The sequence below is a fragment of the Halichoerus grypus genome, chromosome 14 (genome assembly GCF_964656455.1).
Source record: "Halichoerus grypus chromosome 14, mHalGry1.hap1.1, whole genome shotgun sequence".
Classification (NCBI taxonomy): domain Eukaryota; kingdom Metazoa; phylum Chordata; class Mammalia; order Carnivora; family Phocidae; genus Halichoerus; species Halichoerus grypus.
Window position 1 is genome coordinate 1,773,733 of NC_135725.1, and position 13,353 is coordinate 1,787,085.

Genomic DNA, 13,353 nt, shown 5'->3' on the forward strand with positions numbered 1-13,353 from the left:
TAATCAAGTGATTCAGTAATTCCATATATCATCCTGTGCTTATCACAAGTGCCCTCCTTAATCCCCAACACCCATTTAACCCTATCCCCCCACTCACCTCCCCTCTGGGACCATCAGTTTGTTCTCTACAGTTAAGAGTCTCTTTCTTGGTTTGTCTCTTTTTTTCCTTTGCTCATTTGTTTTATTAAAGTCCACATATGAGTGACATCACATTGGTATTTGTCTTTTTCTGACTGACTTATTTCACTTAGCATTATACTCTGTAGCTCCATCCATGTCATTGCAAATGACAAGATATCATTCTTCTTTGTGGCCGAATAATATCCCATTGTGTGTATGTCTATATACATATAACATCATATAACAATGTATATATATACACACACATATATACACATACACATACATATAACATCTTCTTTATTCATTCATCTATCAATGAACACCTGGGCTGTTTCCGTAATTTGGCTGTTGTAAATAATGCTGCTGTAAACATTGAGGTCCATGTATCCCTCTGAATCAGTATTTTTGTATTCTTTGGGTAAATACCTAGTGGTGCAATTGCTGGATCATATGGTAGTTCTGTTTTTCAATTTTGAGGAACTTCCATACTGTTTTCCACAGTGGCTGCATCAATTTGTATTCCCACCAAACAGTGCTAGAAGGTTGGTTCCTTTTTCTCAACATCCTTGCCAACACCTGTTGTTTCTTGGGTTTTGATTTTAGCCATTCTGACAGGTATGAGTGATATCTCATCATGGTTTTGATTTGCATTTCCCTGATGATCAGTGATGTTGAGCATCTTTTCATCTGTCTTTTGGCCATCTGGATGTCTTCTTTGGAGAAATGTCTGTTCATGTCTTCTGCCCATTGGATTATTTGTTTTTTGGGTGTTGAGTTTTGTAAGCTCCTTATATATTTTGGACACTAACCCTTTACTGCATAGGTCACTTGCCAATATATATCCCCATTCAGTAGGTTGCCTTTTAGTTTAGTTTTTTTTTTTAATTGTTTCCTTTGCTGTGCAGAGCTTTTTTATTTTGATGTTGTCCCAATAGTTTAGTTTTGCTTTTATTTCCCTTGCCTCAGGAGACATTTCTAGGAAAATGCTCCTACAGCCACTGTCAGAGACATTACTGCCTGTGCTGTCTTCTAGCATTTTTTATGGTTTCAGGTCTCACATTTAGGTCTTTAATCCATTTTGAGTTTATTTTCGTGTATGGTGTAAGAAAGTGGTCTAGTTTCATTCTTTTGCATGTAGCTGACCAGTTTTCCCAACACCATTTGTTGAAGAGAATATCCCATTGTATATTCTTTCCTGCATTATCACAGATTAACTGACCATAATTGTGGGTTTATTTCTGGGTTCTGTACTCTGTTTCATTGATCTATATGTCTGTTTCTGTGCCAGTACCAGACTATTTTGATTACTACAACTTTTGTAATATAACTTCAAGTCTGGAATTATGATACCTCCAACTTTGCTTTTCTTTTTCAAAACTGCTTTGTCAATTTGGGGTCTTTTGTGGTGCCATATAAATTTCAGGATTGTTCTGTGAAAAATGATGTTGGTATTTGATAGGGATTGCATTAAATGTATAGACATTTTTAACAATATTGTTCTTCCAGTCTAGGAGTATAGAATCTTTCCATTTCCTTGCATTGTCTTCATTATCTTTCATTGGTGTTTTATAGTTTTCACAGTACAGGTCTTTCACCTCTTTGGTTAGGTTTATTCATAGGTATCTTACTATTTTGGGAGCAATTGTAAATGGGATTTTCTTAATTTTTCTTTCTGTTGCTTTATTATCGGTGTATAGAAATGCAGTACATTTCTCCAAATTGATATTGTATCCTGCAACTTTACTGAATTTTGGTGGAGTACTTAGGGTTTTCTATATACAGTCTCATGTCATCTGCAAGTAGTGAAATTTTTACTTCTTCCTTACCAATTTGGATTCCTTTTATCTCTATATATTGCTGTGGCTAGTACATCCAATATGAATTGCTGTGGCTAGTACATCCAATATGAATAAAAGTGGGGAGAGTGGACATCCTTGTCTTGTTCCTGCCCTTAGGGGAAAAGCAGTCAGTTTTTTCCCCATTGAGCATGATGTTAGCTCATATATATTTTTCTTATATGGCCTTCATTATGTTGAAGTATGTTCCCTCTAACCCTACTTTGTTGAGGGTTTTTATTATGAATGCTGTACAAATGCTTTTTCTGAGACTACAGAAATGATCATACAGTTTTTATACTTTCTCTTATTGATGTGATATATCACATTGATTGATTTACAAATATTGAATCACCCTTGCATCTCAGGAATAAATCTGACTTGATCGTGGTGAATGATTTTTTTTTTTTAGATTTTATTATGTTAGTCACCATACAATACATCATTAGTTGTTTTGTTTTTTTTTTTAGATTTTATTCATTTATTTGACAGAGAGCGAGACAGCGAGAGAGGGAATACAAGCAGGGGGAGTGGGAGAGGGAGAAGCAGGCTTCCCGCCGAACAGGGAGCCTGATGCGGGGCTTGATCACAGGACCTGGAATCATGACCTGAGCCGAAGGCAGATGCTTAACGACTGAGCCACCCAGGCGCCGCAATACATCATTAGTTTTTGATGTAGTGATCCACGATCCATTGTTTGCGTATAACACCCAGTGCTCCATGCAGTACATGCCCTCCTTAATACCCATCACCGGGCTAACCAAATCCCCTCCCCTCTAAAGCCCTGTTTGTTTCTCAGAGTCCATAGTCTCTCATGGTTCATCTCTCCCTCCGATTTCCCTCCCTTCATTTTTTCCTTCCTTCTCCTAATGTCCTCCATGCTATTCCTTATGTTCCATAAATAAGTGAAACCATATGATAATTGACTTTCTCTGCTTATTTCACTTAGCATAATCTCCTCCAGTCCCATCCATGTTGATATAAAAGTTGGGTATTCATCCTTTCTGATGGCTGAGTAATATTCCATTGTATATATGGACCACATCTTCTTTATCTATTCATCTGTTGAAGGGCATCTCGGCTCTTTCCACAGTTTGGCTATTGCAGACATTGCTGCTATGAACATTGGGGTGCGTGTCCCTTCTTTTCACTACATCTGTGTCTATGGGGTAAATACCCAGGAGTGCAATTACTGGGTCATAGGGTAGCTCTATTTTTAATTTTTTGAGGCACCTCCACACTGTTTTCCGAAGTGGCTATACCAACTTGCATTCCCACCAACAGTGTAAGAGGGTTCCTCTTTCTCCACCTCTCCAACATTGGTTGTTTCTTTCCCTGTCCATTTTTGCCATTCTAACTGGAGTAAGGTGGTATCTCAGTGTGCTTTTGATTTGAATTTCCCTGATGGCTAATGATGATGAACTTTTTTCATATCTGTTAGCCATTTGAATGTCCTCTTTGGAGAAATGTCTGTTCATATCATCTGCCCATTTTTTGACTTGATTATTTGTTTTTTGGGTGTTGAGTTTGAGAAGTTCTTTATAGATCTTGGATACCAGCCCTTTATCTGTGGTGTCATTTGCAAATATCTTCTCCCATTCTGTGGGTTGCCTCTTTGTTTTGTTGACTGTTTCCTTTGCTGTGCAGAAGCTTTTTATCTTGATGAAGTCCCAAAAGTTCATTTTTGCTTTTGTTTCACTAGCTTTTGGAGCTGTATCTTGAAAGAAGTTGCTGTGGCTGATGTCAAAGAGGTTACTGCCTATGTTCTCCTCTACGATTTTGATGGACTCCTGTCTCACATTGAGGTCTTTCATCCATTTTGAGTTTATCTTTGTGAATGGTGTTAGAGAATGGTCGAGTTTCATTCTTCTGCATGTGGCTGTCCAATTTTCCCAGCACCATTTATTGAAGAGACTGTCTTTTTTCCATTGCATGTTTTTTCCTGCTTTGTCAAAGATTAGTTGACCATAGAGTTGAGGGTCCATATCTGGGCTTTCTATTCTGTTCCATTGGTCTATATGTCTGTTTTTGTGCCAGTACCATGCTGTCTTGGTGATCACAGCTTTGTAATATAGCTTGAAATCAGGCAACGTGATGCCCCCAACTTTGTTTTTCTTTTTCAACATTTCCTTGGCGATTCGGGGTCTTTTCTGATTCCATACAAATTTTAGGATTGTTTATTCCAGCACTTTGAAAAATGTCATTGGAATTTTGATCAGGATGGCATTGAAGGTATAGATTGCTCTGGGTAGCATAGACATTTTAACAATGTTTATTCTTCCAATCCATGAGCATGGAATATTTTTCCATCTTTTTGTGTCTTCTTCAATTTCTTTCATGAGTGTTCTGTAGTTCCTAGAGTATAGATCCTTTACCTCTTTGGTTAGGTTTATTCCGAGGTATCTTATGGTTTTTGGTGCTATTGTAAATGGAATAGTTTCTCTAATTTCTCTTTCTGCAGTTGTGTTGTTAGTGGATAAGAAAGCAACTGATTTCTGTGCATTGCTTTTGTATCCTGCCACATTACTGAATTGCTGTATGAGTTCTAGTAATTTGGGGGTGGAGTCTTTTGGGTTTTCCACATCAAGTATCATGTCGTCTGCGAAAAGAGAGAGTTTGACTTCTTGTTTGCCAATTTGAATACCTTTTATTTCTTTTTTGTTGTCTGATTGCTGTTGCTAGGACTTCTAGTACTATGTTGAACAGTAGTGGCGAGAGTGGGCATCCTTGACGTGTTCCTGATCTTAAGGGAAAGGCTCTCAGCTTTTCCCCATTGACGATGATATTCACTGTGGGTTTTTCATAGATGGATTTTATGAACTTGAGGAATGTTCCCTCTATCCCTATGCTCTGAAGCGTTTTAATCAGGAAAGGATGTTGTATTTTGTCAAATGCTTTTTCTGCAACAATTGAGAGGACCATATGGTTCTTCTCCCTCCTCTTATTAATGTGTTCTATCACACTGATTGATTTGCAAATCTTGAACCACCCTTGCATCCCGGGGATAAATCCCACTTGGTCGTGGTGGATGATCCTTTTAATGTATTGTTGGATCCTATTAGCTAGGATTTTGTTGAGGATTTTGGAATCCAGATTCATCAGGGATATCGGTCTGAAATTCTCCTTTTTGATGGGGTCTTTGCCTGGTTTGGGGATTAAGGTAATGCTGCCCTCATAGAATGAGTCTGGAAGTTTTCCTTCTGTTTCTGTTTTTTGAAACAGCTTCAGGAGAGTAGGTATTATTTCTTCTTTGAATGTTTGGTAGAATTCCCCAGGGAATCCATCAGGCCCTGGACTCTGGTTTTTGGGAGGTTTTTGATCACTGCTTCAATCTCGTTACTGGTTATTGGCCTATTCAGGTTGTCGATTTCTTCCTGTTTCAGTCTTGGCAGCTTATAGGTTTCCAGGAAGGCATCCGTTTCATCCAGATTGCTCAGTCTATTGGTGTATAGTTGTTGATAAGAATTTCTAATAATTGTTTCTATTTCCTTGGTGTTAGTCGTGATCTCTCCCCTTTCATTTTTAATTTTATTAATTTGGGTCCTTTCTCTTCTTTTGGATAAGTCTGGCCAGTGGTTTATCGATCTTATTCTTTCAAATAACCAACTTCTAGTTTCGTTGATCTAATTGACTGTGTTTCTGGTTTCTAATTCATTGATCTCTGCTCTAATCTTAACTATTTCTCTTCTAATGTGTGGCTTAGGCATTGTTTGTTGCTTTTTCTCTAATTCTTTAAGGTGGAGAGTTAGTTGGTGAATTCGGGATTTTTCTATTTTTTTGAGTGAGGCTTGGATAGCTGTGTATTTCCCCCTTAGGACCACCTTTGCAGTATCCCATAGGTTTTGGACCGATGTGTTTTCGTTCTCATTGATTTCCATGAATTGTTTAAGTTATTCTTTGATTTCCTGGTTGACCCAAACATTCTTGAGCAGAGTGGTCTTTAGCTTCCAAGTGTTTGAATTTCTGCCAAATTTTTTTCTTGTGATTGAGTTCCAGTTTTAAAGCATTGTGTTCTGAGAAGATGCAGGGAATAATCTCTATTTTTTGGTATCGGTTGAGACCTGATTTGTGACCCAGTATGTGGTCTGTTCTGGAGAAAGTTCCATGTGTGCTCGAGAAGAATGAGTATTCTGTTGTTTTAGGGTGGAATGTTCTGTAAATATCTATGAGGTCCATTGGGTCCAGTGTATCATTCAAAGCTCTTGTTTCCTTGTTGATTTTCTGCTTAGATGATCTGTCCATTGCTGAGAGAGGAGTATTGAGGTCTCCTACAATTAACGTATTGTTATCAATATGACTCTTTGTTTTGGTTCACAGTTGGCTTATGTAGATGGCTGCTCCCATGTTGGGGGCATAGATATTTACAATTGTTAGATCTTCTTCTTGGATAGACCCTTTAAGAATGATACAGTGTCCTTCTGTCTCTCTAATTACAGACTTTAGTTTAAAATCTAATTTGCCTGATATAAGAATTGCTACCCCAGCTTTCTTTTGAGGTCCGTTGGCATGGAAGATGGATCTCCATCCCTTCACTTTCAGTCTGGATGTATCTTTAGGTTCAAAATGAGTCTCTTGTAGACAGCATATGGATGGGTTCTGTCTTTTTATCCAGTCTGCAACCCTGTGCCGTTTTATGGGAGCATTTAGGCCATTCACGTTGAGCGTGATTATTGAAAGATATGAATTAATTGTCATCATGTTGCCTGTGAAGACGTTTTTGTAGATTGTCCCTGTAAATTTCTGTTGTATATCACTCTTGGGGTCTTTCTCCTTTTATAGAACCCTCCTTAATATTTCTTGCAGGGCCGGCTTAGTGGTCACATACTCTTTCAGTTTCTGCCAGTCTTGGAAGCTCTGCATCTCTCCATCCATTCTAAATGAAAGCCTTGCTGGATAAAGTATTCTTGGCTGCATGTTTTTCTTGTTTAGTACCCTGAATATGTCTTGCCAGGCCTTTCTGGTCTGCCAGGTCTCTGTGGATAGGTCTGACGTTATTCTGATGTTCCTCCCTCTGTACATAAGGAATCTCTTCCCTCTAACTGCCCTTAAGATGGTTTCCTTGGTGGGCGCCTGGGTGGCTCAGTTGGTTAAGCGACTGCCTTCGGCTCAGGTCATGATCCTGGAGTCCCTGGATCGAGTCCCACATCGGGCTCCCTGCTCGGCAGGGAGCCTGCTTCTCCCTCTGACCCTCCCCCTTCTCATGTGCTCTCTCTCTCATTCTCTCTGTCTCAAATAAATAAATAAAATCTTTAAAAAAAAAAAAAAAAGATGGTTTCCTTGGTTCTAAGATTTGCAAGTTTTACTATTACATGCTGGGGTGTAGGCCTGTTTTCCTTGATCTTGGGAGGGGTCCTCTCTGCCTCTAGGATGCAAATGTTTGTTTCATTCCCCAGATTAGGGAAGTCCTCAGCTATGATTTGCTCAAATACATCTTCTAGTCCTCTCTCTCTCCACTCCCTCTGGGATTCCAATTATTCTGACATTGGAACGCTTCATGGTGTCACTTATTTCTCTGTGTCTATTTTCATGGATTCTGAGTTGTTTTTCCCTGGCCTCCTCTCTTCCCTTTTTATCTATTATATTGTCTTCCAGGTCCCTTATTCATTCTTCAGCCTCACTTACCCTAGCCGTTAGATTATCTAGATTGGATTGGATCTCATTGATAGCATTTTTAAGTTCTGCTAGTTCAGCTTTCATTTCTGCCCTTAGAGACTCTATGTTGCCATTAATTGATTTCTCCAATCTAGCTATTGTCTTCACAATTGCTAGCCTGAATTCCCTCTCTGATATCTTGGTATATCTGCATCCATTTGTAAATCTGCAGCATAAGTCATAATCTCTGAGTCTTTTCTATTTTGGGGGTTCCTCCTCCTAGTCATTCTGTTGATGGGTGGATGAGGGAATGTATAGAGTCCAAATTATTGACCAGAACCCCAGCAAGATGCACCTGTTTTAAAGGGACCTTAGGGTTGTCAGCCTCTTGTTCTCTCAGCCTGTCTTCTGGGGGAGGGGCCTGCCGCACTGTTACTCAGGCAACCCTATTTGGGCGGATTTGCCCTGCCCCCCTGTGGCAGGGGAATGGGCTCAGCGGGAATCAGTTTTGGGGGCTTTTGTTCTCTGGCGGCTTTCCCTGGCGGTTCTCCGTGTCTCTTCCGTGAGTCAGAGCAGAAGAGACCATTTCCAACCCTCTGCCTCAGAGCAGAGAGACTGCAGTCTGTTCTTCAGTGAGCTCTCCAGGCCACACTGTCTCCATTTCTGTCCGTGCTGCTATAAACTGCAGCGTCCTGGGTTGTGCGCCCCTCTGCAGCGCTCCCAGTCCTGCCTCCAGTTTGGGGCACATCTCTGCCCTTTGTGCTTCTAAAACCGCCAGCTACTCCCAGTTCATATGTGCGACCCCGCCACTCTGGGTTTCCGTCTCGGGGGCTGCCCTAAAGTCCTTTCCCTGCCACTACCGGTCTGCGAGTCTGTGCCCCGTCCCCAGCGAGCGAGGCTGTCACTCACCGGCGGTGTAGGATCCTCACGGCCAGGCTCTCTCCCGCTGCCGTTTATCCTGACATCTGCCAGCGGAATCACGGCTCCGCGCTTCCTACCTCGAAACCAACCGCCTGCGATATTCTGTTTGTAGAGATCCAGATCTTCTTACATCTCAGGCTGGTTTCGTGGGTGCTCAGAGTGGTCTGGTAGATATCCAGCTCAATTCCGGGGACCAGTTGAAATAGGGTCCCCTACTCCTCCGCCATCTTTTCTTCCCCATCGTGAATGATTTTTTAAATGTATTCTTGGATTCTCTTTGCTAATATTTTGTGAAGGATTTTTATATCTATGTTCATCAGAGATACTGACCTGTAGTTCCCTTTTGTGATGGTGTCTTTATCTGGTTTGGTATCAGGGTGATACTGGCCTCATAGAATGAATTTGAGAAGAATAGGTTAAGTATTTTTTTAAATAGATTTTATTTATTTGACAGAGAGAGAGAGCACAAGCAGGGGGAGCAGCAGGCAGAAGGAGAGGAAGAAACAGGCTCCCCGCTGAGTATGGAGCCCGACGCGGGTCTCAATCCCAGGACCCTGGGATCATGACCCAAGCCAAAGGCAGACGCTTAACCAGCTGAGCCACCCAGCTGCCCCAAGGTTAACTATTCTTCAGATCTTTGGTAGAGGGGCACCTTGGTGGCTGAGTTGGTTAAGTGTCTGCCTTTGGCTCAGGTCTTGATCTCAGGATCCTGGGATCAAACCCTGCCTCGGGCTCTCTGCTCAGTGGGGAGTCTGCTTTTCTTTCTCCCTCTGTGCTCTCTCTCTCTCAAATAATCTTTAAAAAAAATCTCTGATAGAATTCAACAGTGAAGCTGTCTGGTCCTGGACTTTTGTTTGTTGAAGTTTTTTGGTTACTGATTCAATCTCCTTACTGCTAACTGGTTTCTTCAAGTTTTCTATTTCTTCTTGCTTCAGTTTTGGTAGGTTATATGTTCCTAGGAATTTATCCATTTCTTCTAGGTTGTCTAATTTGTTGGCATATAGTTTTTCATAATACTCTTTTTAACAACTGTATTTCTGTGATGTTGGTTGTTATTTCTCCTCTTTCATTTCTAATTTTGAGTTTGTTTTGTTTTGCTTTTTGATGAGTCTGACTAGGGGTTTGTCAATTTTCTTGATGTTTTCAAAGAACCAGCTCGTTTTTTTGGTTTCTGTATCATTTATTTCTGCTCTAACCTTTATTATTTCCTTCCCTTTGCTGGTTTTGGGTGGTGTTTTGTTCTTTTTCTAGCTCTGGTAACGTTAGGTTGAGATTTTTCTTGCTTCTTCAGGTAGGGCTTATTGCATATACTTTCCTCTTAGAACAGCTTTTGCTGCATGCCCAAAGGTTTTGGACCATTATGTTTTCATTTGTTTCCATATACTTTTTGATTTATTCTTTGATTTCTCAGTTGACCCATTCATTGTTTAGTAGCATGTTATTTACCCTTATGTATCTGTGGTCTTTCCAGATTTTTTCTTATGGTTGATTTCTAGTTTCATACTGTTATGGTCAGAAAAGATGCATGGGATGACTTCAATCTTTTTGAATTTGTTGAGGCTTGTTTTGTGGCCTAATATATGATCTGTTCTGGAGGATGTTCCATGTGCACTTGAAAAGAATGTGTATTCTGCTGTTTTAGAATGGAATGTTCTGAATATATGTTAAATCCATCTGTTTCCATGTGCCAATCAAAGCCACTGTTTCCTTGTTGCTTTTGTTTGGATGATCTGTCCATTGATGTAAGTGGGTGTTAAAGTCCCCTACTGTTTGTTCTTAACTCTTTTATATATTTGGGTGCTGCCATGTTGGGTACATAACCATTTACAATTGTTGTATCTACTTGTTGGATTGCCTCCTTTACTATTATATAGTATCCTTCTTTGTCTCTTTTTACAGACTTTTATAGTCTATTTTGTCTGATGTAAGTACTGCTACCCACCCTTCTTTTGACATCCATTTGCATGATCTCCTTCCCCTCAAGACTTTCTTTTTTTTTTTTTTTTTTTTAAGATTTTATTTATGCATTTGCGAGAGAGACAGATAGAGAACAAGGAGGGGGAGAGGCAGAGGGAGAGGGAGAAGCAGACTCCCTGCTGAGCAAGGAGCCCGATGCGGGACTTGATCCCAGGACCCTGGGATCGTGACCTGAGCCGAAGGCAGACGCTTAACCATCTGAGCCACCCAGGCGCCCTCCCCTCAAGACTTTCAATCTTCATGTGTCTTTAGGTCTGAAATGAGTCTCTGGTAGGCAGCTTACAGATTTTTTTTTTTTTTTTAATCTGTCACACTATGTCTTTTGAGTGGAGCATTTAGTACATTTACATTGAAAGTAATTATTGATAGATCTGTATTGCCAGTTTGTTACCTGTTTTGTGGTTGTATTTGTAGCTTTTTTTCCTGATTCTTCTTTTTCTTTCATGGTTTGTTGGTTTTCTTTAGTGATATGCTTAGATTCTTCATGTTTTGCTTATCTATTACTGTTGATTTGTCTTTACCATTTGATTTATATATAACATCTTCTGCATACAGCAGTCTATTTTATGCTGATGGTCATTCTTTACTCCTTCCCGCCCCTCCATGTTTTCGGTATATGCTGTCCTAGTTTACATCCTTTTATTTTACTAATCCCTTGACTGACATTTACAGAAATACTTTTACTGCTTTTGTGTGTTTTTTACTTTTCACACCCTAACTTATCATCTTTCCTTTCCACTGAAAGTGTTCCCTTTAATATTTCTTCTACACTAGCTTAGTGGTCACAGACTACTGTAGTTTTCGTCTGGGAAACTCTTTATCTCTCCTATTCTGAATGATGGCTTTGCTGGATATAAAGTATTTTTGGCTGCAGAAGTTTCCCTTTCAGCACTTTGAATATATCATGCCACTCCCTTCTGGCCTGCAAAAATCTAATACCCTTATGGGCTTTCCCTGTGTATGTAGGTCTTCTTTTCTTTTGCAACCTTAAAATTCTTTTTTTTTTTTTTTTTAAGATTTTATTTACCTATTCATGAGAGACAGAGAGAGAGAGGCAGAGGGAGAAGCAGGCTCCCAAGGAGCAGGGAGCCCGATGCGGGACTCGATCCCAGGACCCCGGGACCACGACCCGAGCTGAAGGCAGACGCTCAACCACCCGAGCCACCCAGGCGCCCACAACCTTAAAATTCTTTACCAGTATTTCTTGACATTTTAATTACAGTGTGTCTTGCTGTGGACCTCCTTGGGTTGATTTTGTTGAGGGATCTCTGTGCCTCCTGAATCTGAATTTCTTTTTCCCTCCCCAGATTTAGGAAATTTTCAGCTATAATTTCTTCTCTTCCCCCCTTTATCTTCTTCTGGGATCCCAGTAGATGCAAATGTTACTATGCTTGATGGAGTCACTGAGGTCTCTAAGTCTATTCTCTATGCAGTATTTGTCTCTCATCTGCTTAGCTTGACTGCTTTACATTACTCTATCCTCCAGGTCACTAATACATTCCTCTCCTTCCTGTAGCCTACTATTTATTCTATCCATTGTAGTTTAGTTTCATTTATTGAGTTCTCAAGGGTCTCACTGATGTCCTTCATTCTTAAGTCCAGTGAGTATCTTTATGATCATTACTTTAAATTCTCTAACTACTTCTGTTTTGTTTAGGTCTCCTGTTGTGTTTTTGTCATGGTCTTTCATTTGGGACATACTCCCCCTGCTGCCTCATTTTGTCTAACTCTGTTTCTGTGTGTTAGGAAACTCAGCTACATCTCCTCTTGAAAGCAGTGCCCCTGCAGTGTTCCCTGTTCACCAGGACCTGGTGCTTTAGAGGGGTCTCCTATGTGTGTTGCCTGCATCTTGCTATTGTGTTGGAGTAGCTTTTCCTTTCAGTCCAGACTCTGCACTGACTCTATTGCTATCTGTGGTGTGAGAGAGACCCAGGTAGGCTGGCTCTGAAGGGGAGTGACCATAGGAGAGCTCAGGGGTAGGGTGGTGGTGTTAACAAAATTTGCATTGGGGAATCTGGCCTAGGACTAGTGACCCAAAGTGTGGTAATCGCCAGGGACATAGTGTACATTAGCAGCAGTGGCCTGGGGTAACTCAAGCAGCTGAGGTGGCCATCAATGGACACATGGCAGCTGGGAGCCTATGGTGGTAGGGCATGGCATGCACAATGTCAGCAAAATTTGCACTGGGCCACTAGTCCTAGGCTGATCCCCCAAAGCAAGGTGGCAGCCAGGGATAAAGTGCACAGGAGCAGCAGCGGCTTCAGGTGTGCAGCAGCTGAGCAGGGCATGCATGAGCTGCTAGTCCTAATCCAGATCCCCCAAAGAAATGCAGCGGCCACAGAGGCACAGCGCATTAACAGAATTTTTGCTAAGCCCAGGCCTGAGGCCAGCCGGCTTGGCGTGGGCAAGTCCTCAGGAGAATACAGGGGTGTGGTACACTGCTAGCAGGTTAGGTAGCAAGTGTCTGTGCAGCCCCGTGTCCCACGGGTGGCCCTCTGTGCTGGGGGGTGGGGAGGAAAATGGCACCTGTCAGCTCCTTTGTTCCCAGAGAAGTCCCCCAACATGCTCTGAAATCAGTATAAACAGATCTCCCTCCCGTTGTGCAGGCTGTCGCTTCTATGTTGCCTCTCCTTGGGCTGCTGTCACTTTAGGGGCAGGCTCTGGCTATCACTTGCCTAGCACTGAGGTGGCTGACTTTTAAAGCTCCAAATCCCACTGGTTATACAAACTCACAGAATTCAGCCCCTCTGGTATTCAAGGCCAGACATTACAGGGATTTGCTTGCTCTGTGTGGGCTCTATGGTGCTTTCTCCTTTCCATGACCACAGTTCCATCCTTCCGGCAGCTTCCAACCACTGTTTCTGCCCTTCATAACCTCTCAAGTGTGAGTCATGGAGTTTGTTTT

General features: G+C 41.3%; 1 protein-coding gene across 12 annotated transcripts in view; it reads left to right on the forward strand.

Moving 5' to 3' along the window:
* ZNF169 (zinc finger protein 169) overlaps positions 1–13,353 on the forward strand; it is a 67,036-nt gene that overhangs the window by 49,612 nt on the left and 4,071 nt on the right. For 2 of the 12 annotated variants that reach the window (XM_078062151.1, XM_078062150.1), the window contains exon 4: positions 3,661–3,763. The exons of the other annotated variants lie outside the window; for them this stretch is intronic. The gene's annotated coding sequence lies outside the window, so the exon portion shown is untranslated. The remainder of the gene's footprint in view (positions 1–3,660; positions 3,764–13,353) is intronic. 12 annotated transcript variants of the gene reach the window in all.